The sequence below is a fragment of the Mus musculus genome, chromosome 6, assembly GCF_000001635.26.
Source record: "Mus musculus strain C57BL/6J chromosome 6, GRCm38.p6 C57BL/6J".
Classification (NCBI taxonomy): Eukaryota; Metazoa; Chordata; class Mammalia; order Rodentia; family Muridae; genus Mus; species Mus musculus.
Genome location: NC_000072.6, coordinates 55,683,905 through 55,695,540, shown reverse-complemented (window position 1 = coordinate 55,695,540; position 11,636 = coordinate 55,683,905). Strand labels below are relative to the sequence as shown.

The 11,636-nt window shown below is 40.9% G+C and overlaps 1 long non-coding RNA gene across 1 annotated transcript; it reads right to left on the bottom strand.

Moving 5' to 3' along the window:
* Positions 1–966: 966 nt before the first annotated feature.
* Positions 967–10,970, bottom strand: Gm3279 (predicted gene 3279). The gene is made up of 3 exons (NR_046071.1): positions 10,925–10,970; positions 7,287–7,365; positions 967–1,933 (listed from the first exon to the last, which is right to left on the bottom strand). It is a non-coding gene; the product is annotated as a predicted gene 3279 (long non-coding RNA).
* Between the last annotated feature and the right edge of the window lie 666 nt (positions 10,971–11,636).

Genomic DNA, 11,636 nt, shown 5'->3' with positions numbered 1-11,636 from the left:
TGTGTGTGTGTGTAAATGTATTTTTAAACATTAAGGTTTCAGATAAATAACTAAAATTGCCCAGATACCTATATGATTGTTGTGACATTAGACTATGGACATGGACAGCAAATAGGCACCAATTAAGAACATTTTCTGATGCTACCCAAACAAATGCAGGCCTCCTGGGAATTTTCCACAGCACAGCAGAGAGACTGACAGAGTTTTTCTTTTAAATACATGTTTTGACACCAATAACTTGAAGTTCATATAGATCTTCTTTGGTCATGATCCAGGCATTGGATGCCTGTTCTGCTCTGTGTTTTGGCTTCCCTCTACATTATATTCTTTTCAATCTGCCTGCCCTGGAGAGTGACTGTGCTGTACCCCCAGCTCAAGCAATGCTTCCAGCTCAGCAAGCACAGTAGGATGCAAGCCCCTGTGCTGGTTGACTTGCAGAGTGCATACTTAGGTTGGGTGGTGATACCTAAACCATCCATGTCTCCAAACAGAATTTGCTGACCTGTCAAGGATGGGCTCTCAGATTAACCTGTCATCTTGGAGGTTTTTACTCTGTCCAAGGCCTATAGATGAGCATGGAGGCTAAAATTGCAAGAGGCTCATCTGCAAAAGAAAAGAGTATTTTCCAAAATATTCTTGGCACGTATAAACAGATGGCCACTACAAGAAAGAAAAAAATCAAAACAATATACCAACTGTGGTCTAGAAGCTTCAGAAAATAGCTAAAGCTGTGATTTGTTAAATAAGACGAGCCTCCTTTAGAAAATATGATTAAAATTGGGTGTGGTATCACATGTGTGTAATCCCAGCATTGAGGCAGCTGAGGCAGGGGGATTACCTTGAGCTCAAAGCAAATGTGGGCTATCAAGTCTCAAACTACACACACACACACACACACACACACACACACACTCACAAACACAAGCACACACACAAAGTATGATAAATGTGTCAACTTTTGATATAAAAACAACAAAATATATTAAACAGATGAATTAGCAGACAAAACGTGTGTGTCCATATATTTCAAAAAATGGTTTGAAGAGTCTGCCCTTCTGGGCTGAAGATGGCTCAGCAGTAAAGAACTCTTGCTGCTCTTCCAGAGTATCTAAGTTTGGTTCCCAGCACCCATGCCAAGTGGCTCACAACTGACTGTAATTCTAGTTTCAGAGGAATTGGAAAGAAACCTTAAAAAACAAAACAAAACAAGAGAAACCTCCTTTACTTGAGACAAAGAATAATATAAATATACTTTTCAATATAGCAAGATATTATCTTACATTTTCCATTTCTATTTGAAATCTTCTTGAATAATATTCCTAGATTTTTCTGACAGCTATTTCCAATAAGCCCTATTTATTAATGTATAGATACATTTCATAGTTTATTAATTTACTCACATATTTATATAGTCATCTATGTATGAACATATATATCTCTATGTGAGTTATGCACACAAAGAAAACATGTCTCTTTTAAAATACATTGCTTAGATTCAGTAATGCCAGTGAAACTGGTCACTGAAGGAAGCAAGCAGAGCATCACCCAACATTTGTAAAATGTAAGTGGCTCCTGTATGGATGGTTGAGTCCCCTCGAGAGCCTGTGCTGAAGCTGCCATCACTTTTCCAATGGGGGCTCTAGGGAGTGACTGAGAATCCATGAGATGATGACAGGGCCTTCTTAGCAGCCTTATAGGAGACTATCTCTCCTCTTTCTTGTTTCTTCTTTCTTCTTTCCCCTCTGCTTCTCTTCCCACACAGGATGAGATGAAAGGTCTTATGCACATACAGAGAGATGGCACCTCTCTTCCAACCAGGGAGATGAAGAGCCTTCACTGGGGACGAGTCAACTTCGACCTGACCTTTGACTTTCTAGTCCATCAACCACGAGAAATAAATTTCTCATGTTATAGCACCCACTGTGTTGTGTTGCTGTAATTGATAAAACAAAAATACACAAAAATCAAGATTAAAAAAAAATCAAAAAATCAAGCAAACATCCATGAAAAATATATGAAAATGTCTTGTGACCGCTGGGTCTGGTCCTGTGATCTCATTTCCTCTATGGCCTCTAGGTTTCTAATAATGCCCATGAACAGTCTGGGCATTTCCTCAAGGCTTTTCCAATTGAAGACTCCCTGGTTTTACCACCCTGATGACAGCACTGTAGTAGCACAAGCTGTTAGTACATTCCATCTGTGAGTTTGAAAAGGCCCTTGAGCTTGGTTTTATGCTCTGTTCTGGCCATTTTGAAAGTTTTAGTACCTGTGAATGAGGGGCAGTACATCTTTCTTGGCTCTAGGGCTATGTTTATCTAGCCGGCTCTGACATTGCCTTATGCCCTTTATCCAGCAAAAAGGGGATTTCCTGTAAGGTAAGTTGACACTGAGAACTCCAGCCCTGGCTAAGCTGACCCCAGTTATGGAGCAGATGGTGAATACACTGAGATGAGAGAGAAAGGTGGGTGGCGTCATGCATAAGCACAAAAGAGAAGAAAGCAAAGTAAACCAGTGAGGGAAACTCCAAACACTCATTACATTTATCACAGAGGAAAACATGGTAATTTATGGTGGCCATGAAAATGTTCCATCAAAACTTGCTGTCAGCTGGGAGTGGTGGTGCATGCCTTTAATCCCAGCACTTGGGAGGCAGAGGCAGGCGGATCTCTGAGTTCAAGGCAGCCTGGTCTACAGAGTGAGTTCCAGGACAGCCAGGGCTACACAGAGAAACCCTGTCTCAAAAAACAAACAAAAAACAAAAAACAAAAACAAAAACAAACAAACAAAAAAAACAACCTTGCTGTCCCACCAGAAACTCAGAGACAGTACATGATTTAGTTAGTTATGTAAATTTGGGGAAAGAAGGCTTCTAACATCCACAGCTCTGGGGAATCATGAAAGACCAACAAATGAGAGAATCCAAAAGAATGGGCATTAGAGACCCACGAGCACGGAATCTTCATCAGAAAAGTGATGAAAAGCAACCTGGGTTCCAACAATAACAAAAGCAGAGTTGCCAGGTAAAGATGCTGAGTTAAGATGGAATTTCATGAAGTAGAAATTTCTGGTTTCTTTGGAAACTCAAGTTATGTCACATAATGTTTTTCTGGAATTTGTCTCGCGAAAGGTCACGTGATGTAGACCCTGTCTTGTGATAGTATGTTTTGCTAGGGCAGACATGTGAGAGGCCATGTGATATCTGGAAAGAGTATAAATAGAATCACACACACAGTAAAAGGATGCTCTTTCGTTGCAATGCCTTGCAATGCATTGCTGGGCTTTGTTAGGCTTCAATGGGCTTCACTTTATAGAGAGAAACACACTGAAGAACTTCCCATGGTATTCTAGCTGATTCTTACCGCTTCTGCTGATTCTTGCCAATTCGATAGAGCCTTGAGGTTTCTGCTGGATCATGCCACTGCTACTGATTCATATTTGCTATTTGCTATTAGACTAGACTGCTGGTATCCTGACAATGGAGAGTGGAATTGTCCTCAAAGAACTACTTCTGAACACGTCCACTAACTCCTTTTCCTAAAAACTTTCTTCTTCTACCTCTGGTCGGTGAGCAAGATGTGAAGTCGAAGTGTTCAAGAACCTAAATAAGATAGGTTTAGAAAAATAAAAATTTAAGTCTACAATTTCAAGTGAGTAACTCATTCTTTTATTATGGATTTGTGCCATATATAAACAATGCTGAACTTCAAATCTAGCTGGGTGCTCTGCATTTTCATCAGCTGAGTCTGTCCATCTGTTTTAGCTGCCTATCCATTCTGTCATCATCTCCAGCCATGTCCTTTTAAAGTTGGAGGGAAGGCAACCTGTGGAAGCTAGATTTGGAGGAGACAGTTATGTCCAAAATTAATCCAAGTCCCTCTGAAGCTCAAAAGTATGATTCTCAACCAGTTATAATTTAAAATTGCTATTCATCACACCCTATTTCCAGGGACAAATGAGACCCCACTTTACTAACAGGAATAGTACAGTGCCAAGATCCATAATAGTTTTAAGCCTTTTGATAGTACAATGCCAGGGTCCATAATAGCTTTTAATCCTTCTCCCAAGCTTTTCTTTAAGTAAATATAACAAAGCTTGAATTATATTTTTACACCACCAATATAAACATAAAATGACATTTTTATTATTATTTTTATTCAAGAAGAGGCCCATGCAGCCCTTATAAGTTCTAATTCTGGACTTCCCAGGAATTCAGTTTTACTAGAAATATTTCCTTATTCAGTTTTCACTCTTCAAGTAGTTTTATCTCAAGTTTCAATATAAAAGATAAGACCTAATCTCTGTTCTCCAAGGAAACAGTTGTAAGTGACCCACCTGAGGCCACTCTCACTCCACAGGGAGAATGTCTTTTTCCATCTGCTTCTCCTAGTGTAGAAAATCGATGCTACAATGTTCATCCCATCAGGACTTCCCCTGGGCTGCTCTGTGTTTTCATTAACATCAGCTCCACAAATGTCTAGGGTCACTTTAGACACTGCAGCACATTACCATTCTGCTGCCTTGGAAATGTGTCTGTGAGAACTACATTGTGTGATACAAGCTTGGAATCCCAGCTGCTCAAAGGCTGCAGTAAGGTGGAACAATCATAAGTTCAAGGCTAGTCTGGATGAGAGAGAGAGAGAGAGAGAGAGAGAGAGAGATAGCCCAAGGCTTGTCTTCGAAGTTCAGTGAGACTCTGTCTCAAAATACAAAATAAAACTAGAGTAGTGAGGGAGACTATGTGACATGCTCAAGGCTCTAATAGTCCAAAAACAAATATAAAGAATAAATATGTCTGCCTGATTTTAAATGCCCCAAAGGCTAGAGAGTTCTGAAGGGATCACGTTCTATTTATTGACCATACTAGACAAGCTATAATTGCAATTGGGTCATGACATCCTTTTCAAATGATCTGCCTGGCCTTTAATTCCAAATGTGTAACACATCTCCTTTTCTATTTCACCTCATTCACTGGGTTTTTCAGAACCCGCTCCGCCTGGAGTGCTTGTAAGAGAGATGTTATTCTGGAAGGCGGGTGGTTTTGGAAAGCAGAGGACTATTGTGAACATTATTTGCCTCTCACTCTCATTATTCCACTAAACATATGTATTTCTGAGCAGCTTAGTAACCAACACAGTGAGGAGTGTGTGGGGGACAGTATTCCCCTTCATCCACCATGTCTACCTCCACACAGAGAGCTGCAGAAAACAGAGCCACCAAACACAAGCTATCTTCCCTTGCAGCATGCCAAACTCACATTTTGCCAATAACAGAGAAGCCAGCCTGAGGAGTGCTTAAACTTTGAATAGAAAGGCTAATGATGCATTTCTTCCAGAAAGCAACACTGGCTAATAAGAGAGTTTGAAGCCATGTGTCAGTCACTGTCTTAGACTGGATCTTATACTAGTACTGGTGGCCAAAATGGGATGCAAACTGCTCAGTGAAAGAGTTGCTCCAACTTTTTAAGGAAATAATTAGTTCCGGATCAGACTTTTGGGGGGAAGAAGAACCACCAGTGCTGGGTTCAAATTTCATAGGCTGACTGGGTAGAATCATGGGTCTGTACTGTCCCAAGCTAGAACTCTTGTTTCCCACAGTAGATTATTTAGTTGAAAGAATTATATAATCTACAATCTAATTCAATGCGATGTAGGGCATGTAGCTCTTTGTCACTGACTCTACTCAATCCCAGTGCTAATGAAGCAAAGATCACAGCTTTGATTGACAGATGGGCCTCATTGCTGTAAAGTAGTCTGCAGCCAAATATGCCATAACTACAACTGGTCAACTTGACTCTACTGCTAATATATACTGAATCCCTACTATGTAATTTAGTGTGTTGTGTGATGTACTCACAACAAAACAAAGTAAAGCAAACAAACAAATAGAAATCCAGGCCAGTACAGGCGACAGATGCATTCGCAAACAGCTACTACAAAGCAAATTATGAGAACCACAGTAATAGAAGCATAAAATAAAGTGGGAAATCAGAAGAGAACAATTAATTCCAACCCACAAGGATGTGAATGGATCGCTTCAAATTTATCACCACCCCAGGAACAACAACTTGCCACATATGTTATAATAACAGTGGGTTGGCATTGCTATTTTAAAACACAAATGAAGAATATATTGTAATTAGATGAGATTCTCTAACAAAATAGAGCAAACCAACCAGAAGTCCAAAATACTAAAAGACGAATAATGAATTGGGCTTTTGCATGTTAAGGTGCTTGGCCCTTTAGGAACTGGAGGCCTAGTAGTGGGTTGACAGCATAGTCCTCACATGAGATTAAGATAGTTGTGATGGCTCCTGACCTGGTTCTTCAGACAGCAAGTTGCTATGAGAGCAAGCTTGAGTTTTGCTCTTAGCTTCCCATCTGTCAATATGATCTCTCCCTCTCCCATGTATTCATGCCATTGTGGTACCATTCACCATAAGGTCCTAGCCAGGGCTAGTATTATGCATCTGAAATAGTACACTGAACTAACCCCTTTTATTTTAAGCACCCAGCCCTGGGTACCCTGTTGCTTCAATGGAAATGAAGAGAAAGGAAAGAATAAATGAGCAACTCAAGCCTCCATTCCTCTAAGCAGCCAAGCTTTGGTGTCATGATGATGGTGATGGTCACTATGGTGAAAGATGATTTCATGTCCCAACAATCTGTCACTCACCTGTGCACACAAATGTAAAAAACAACATGTAGTTGTTCATTCACTAGATGCATTAATAAGGGCATTCTTTGTGGACTTTGCACATGGATTCAAGGTTAAGTCTTTCTATTATATCTAATGTGATATGGTTTGGTTTGGATTGAACCAAAGGGAATTGGGCCTTTCTGTGGGGTAGCCCATGGTAGCCTTGAACCCACAATCTCATCTCAATTCCCAGCTGCAACATCATGTCAGGTGTCAATTATTAACTTTGTCAGGTGTCTGAGTCAGGAAAATGGGATTTGTAGGCAGAGATACCCATGTTTAAACTATGACTTTCCCACTTCAAGCCTGAGTATCCCTGATCAAATAGATTAGGTCTCATAGTCTCCTATAGGGGAAGTTGTATGTACCATGTGATGGAATGAACGTATGCTTGTGGAACACTCATCCTGACAATGGGCATATTGCTAGTAACTACATTATCATCATGCTAACATCATCATCACCACCATCTTCATCATTGTCGGTTATATAGAAACATTCCTATGTCAATCCAGACCTATTCTGTTAATTTTTGTTAACTTGTTAAAACTCTGTGTTAAAACTCTATTGATTTTTTTTCACCAAAATACCTTGTGTCTCCTTTCCATCCCTAAGGCCTTCAGTGATCCATGGTCCTCCCTGTCTTGTTCTCTCCAGTCTTTGTAAATTCTGTAGGTAAAGAAAATAATCACTAACCAACTGTAAATTCTTGGAAGAGACTATATAAAAAGGACAGAGTAAAGCACACATTTTCTTCAGTAAATGTTATGCAATGTAGGCACCCTACTAAGGAATGAAGCACCAAGAGACAGTTATGCCTTGACATTTTCTGTAGTAGGGCTGGTGAATTATAGAGGTTATGCGGAGGTGAAGGGGATAAAGTGAGGCCTAGTGATGAGAACTTAGAGAATTACCTTCTCATAAAGAGACTTAAGAGGGGATTTCATTTGGATTATGGTTCTAGAGGTTTCTGTTGGATCAGAACAGCTCACATCATGGAAGCCAGGAAGGACCTGTTTTTTTTTTTGTGTGTGTGTGTGTGTGTGTGTGTGTGTGTGTGTGTGTGTCCAGCATATGGGATAGTGCTGTGCCTACTCATGGCAGGACTTCCTCTTTTGGTTTTATCCACTCCCTGGTGTTCTTTACTAAAGCCCTAACAATCGCTTTGACAACCAAAGAGATCATACTTTGGAAAGCCTGTTTTGCAAATTCTTCTGTGTCTGTGTGTCTTAAAAGGGAGGGGCAATGCTTTCCTTGGTGATGGGATGTAGGGAGGATGACTCTTCCATGAGAATCTTATCTCCTGCTTCTGGGAGGAAATGAAATGGAGGGACAGTAAAAGAGGCTTTTTTTTTTCTGCAGTTTCCCCAAAGTCCTTAGGTTTCAGCATGCCCAGTCAGTCTTTTCCTTCTTCCTTCTTTTTCCCATCCAAATCTCCTCAGGGCATCTACAGTGAGCTTTTCTTTCTCATTTTTTGTTCCTTGTTTTGTTTTGGGTTTGGGTTCGCTTCCATAGATGAAACCCAGGACCTAATGAATTCATCCTGATCATATGCTCTACCATGGAGCCACACCCTAGCCCAGGTTGAACTTTGCAAATGTTACAGTGTACTGTGTCCTCTAATCTCTGAAAACATCACTGTGACCTACAAAATCTTTCATGATCCGAGCCCAGCTCATGCTATAAAGCTGCTGGTCCTCCCAGAAAACAGGGAAGATAACACTTGCTCTGGCCTCTGCCCTGTCCTTCCTCCCAACCATGGGAAAGATGCAGAGAGCACTACAGATCCTTCAACTGAATAGATCTTCCCTAAATTTGCTGTACCTTCCAGTAGGGAAATTCCATGTGTGTTTGCCATCTGTCCCTCTCCAATGGGGAAATTTCATGCATCTTTGTTATCTGTCTCTCTGTGAAGACTACCAACTCCCCAGCACTACAGCCTGGACTGCCCTATGTGCCTCTAAATACTCATCACTAACCTGTAATTGTAACCCATGTCTTGACTCAGTGTGTGTTGATCCCATTTCATACATGGGTTCCTTCCTGCCTATAAAGTAGTTTGGATTTTCTTCATGACACATATCACTTCTTAACCGAGATGTGACTCATTCCCATATCAGTTGTTGATAAAGAAAACACCCCCCACTGAGTTGCCCATAGGCCAATATGATGGAGACATTTTCTCAATTGAGGATCTCTCATCCCAGATGAGTTGAGCTTGTGTCAAGTTGAGTAAAACCTAATCAGAACAGAGTGTCACTGGGGGGTTGAGCATAGACACAGTCTGGCTTCTGTGTACACTGGCTGCCTCTGGGGCTGACTTGAACACTATTTGTGGGCTGTCAGAGACAGAGTGCAGAGCAGATGCCTGAGGGAAGAGTCAAGATTTACTCCAAAATAGCTATTTGCTAAGTATTTGGAGAGGAGGTAAGTCAATGAAAGAACAAATGTGTGACAGGTAGCTAGTCACGGAAGAGCAGGCCTGAGCCCCACTCCGAGGTCTGTGAGATGTATTTATCACTCTCCTAGAGTCAGAGTGGGAACCTGCCTATAGAAATGTTTTTCTGTACTCATGTATGCACCGTTACACTGCACCGCAGGCAGCACGAGGACCTCTTGAACATCATCCGTGAATTGCTGTTTGAGGACTTTCAGGAATCTCTGTTTGAGGACATCTAGGAATTCTTGTTTGAGGACATCCAAGAATCCTCATTTGAGAAACCCCTGTACTCTCTCAGTCAGTCATGGCAGGAGGTGTGATTTCGGAAGTATAGTTAGAAAGGACATGGAAGAGATGAAGACACATACAAATGTGATAGACACAATGGAATTTTGTTCTTCGAGAATCTGCAGGAATATGTGTAGTTTGGAAAGCTTAAAATTGATAGAAGTAACATGAAAACAAAGCCACATGTTCTTGCTCATATGTGTATCATAGTCTGTTTTACACACACACACACACACACACACACACACACACACACACACACACACACACAAACACGCCTGTAAATAGAAAAACCTAAAACCTATGATGGAAACAAATAGGTGGTGGGGAAGGATGAGGGGAGGGTGACAGGAGTCGTAGGACATGAAAGATGAAAAGAGGCCGAGGAAGGTAGCAAGAGAGGGTTATGGAAGGAAGCAAGGGGTTATGGGAAGCAGAGAGGTGGGGGACGCTGAGGGGGATGGAAAGCCTGCTAAAATACTCTATGCTCTAGACTACCACAATGATATCTCTAATACCTTGTATTCCAATTTAAAAATTGTTAGTATAAAAGTACAATTTTCACCTGTGCAGTGTCACTTGCCAGCAGCCTTGTGAGACAGAAGCAGGACGAAAGTGTCACAAGTCTCAGAACAGCCTGGGCCCTGTGCTATCAAAAGCAGGGCAGTTCTGAAAAAAAAAATCTTCAAAAAGATCTCTTGTCTAAAGTGCCTGCTCCAATTTCACAAAATGCAATGTAACAGAAAAAGAAATAGTGTTTTTCTATTTTCCATATTTAAAATATTGATTGTGAGCTGAGGAGGCTGTTTGGTGTATATAATATATTAGTACCCAGACTTGAGTTTGGATTCCAATCACCTACGGATGCCCTGGGTGTGGTAGCAGCATATGCAGCTTTGGTTTGGAGGGCTTGAGACAGTCAGGTTCCCAGAGTGCACCAATAACCACTCTAGCTGAGTCTCAGTGAATTCTAGGCTCAGTGAGAGAGACTTTATCTCCAAAAGCAAGATGTGGATTGATAGAGGAAGATATACCATGTTGACCTCTGACCTCCATTGTATACAATCACCTATACACATAGCTCACATGTGTGCATGGAGTAGGTTCATGCACGAATACACTGGTGTGCACGTGCACTCGTGGTAGCAAGAGAGTGGTAGCACACAACGTCACACACACATTAAATAACCATTACATTACATATGCTGAAATATAACAAAAATAGTTAGTTCAGTATCAGTAAAGAATAGAAATCAGGCTTAACAAATCGGATTTCCTAATTTTTAAAGCCAAAAGGAAATTAGATATTTTCTTGTAGTGATACTAAAAAGTTAATAAAATATTGATTCTTGCCTTTAAACTGGATTAAAATAATCACCCTACACATACCCATGTTTTTTAGTCATAGAAATTTCCAGTCCATAGATTTAGGTGCTTTAATTTAATAACAAATTAGAAAATGATCCTAACACACGTGTTGGATGAATAAATGAAACGTACCTTCTGTAGGGGAAAATGATGAACTGTGCTTCTGGGAAGAAGAACCCAGCATCGCTTTGCACAAAAGCTTGCAGCAGAACACTGATAGGCGTGGGCTTGTGTGAGACTAGTAGGCCTCGTGCCCTGCCGTTCATCCTGCACAATGGGGAGTCTAAAGGGCTGTTTATTAAGTAACCTGTATGAGGGTGTGAACAAAACATTGCCACATCTATGTTCCGTCTATTTTAAGCCCTTAAAAGAGTCAAGAGGAGAAAGGATGCTTTTCGACTTGCTTCATTTTTTAAAAAATGATTTTCTTTAATCTGAGGGCTGCTTTTCCAAAGCAGGATATATTCTACCACACCATCAAACCCTGTCGAGACAGTGGAAATCAAAGAGTTAAAACTCAGTGGACCTACACTGAGCTTGTTCAAGTGTCTCCTGACTGCCTGGAGCACTTGCCTAAATGTAAAAATAATCCAACCCCTAAGAGTTGCCCACATCCACAAAAGGAACTGTGTTCTGGGGTTTTGCTAAGAATTCTGTCCTATTGCCCTTTGCCACGGAAGCACAGAAATTAACAGAAGCTGAGCCTTCGATTTTGAACTTGGGCTCTCCATTCTCTTGCAGAAATCCAAGTCAAATCATGTTGAAATTGTCTGCAGCTTATTTCTGTAACTAATATGTAAGCACTGGTCAGTGGCACAAGAAACGGTAGACAGACAGGCACCGG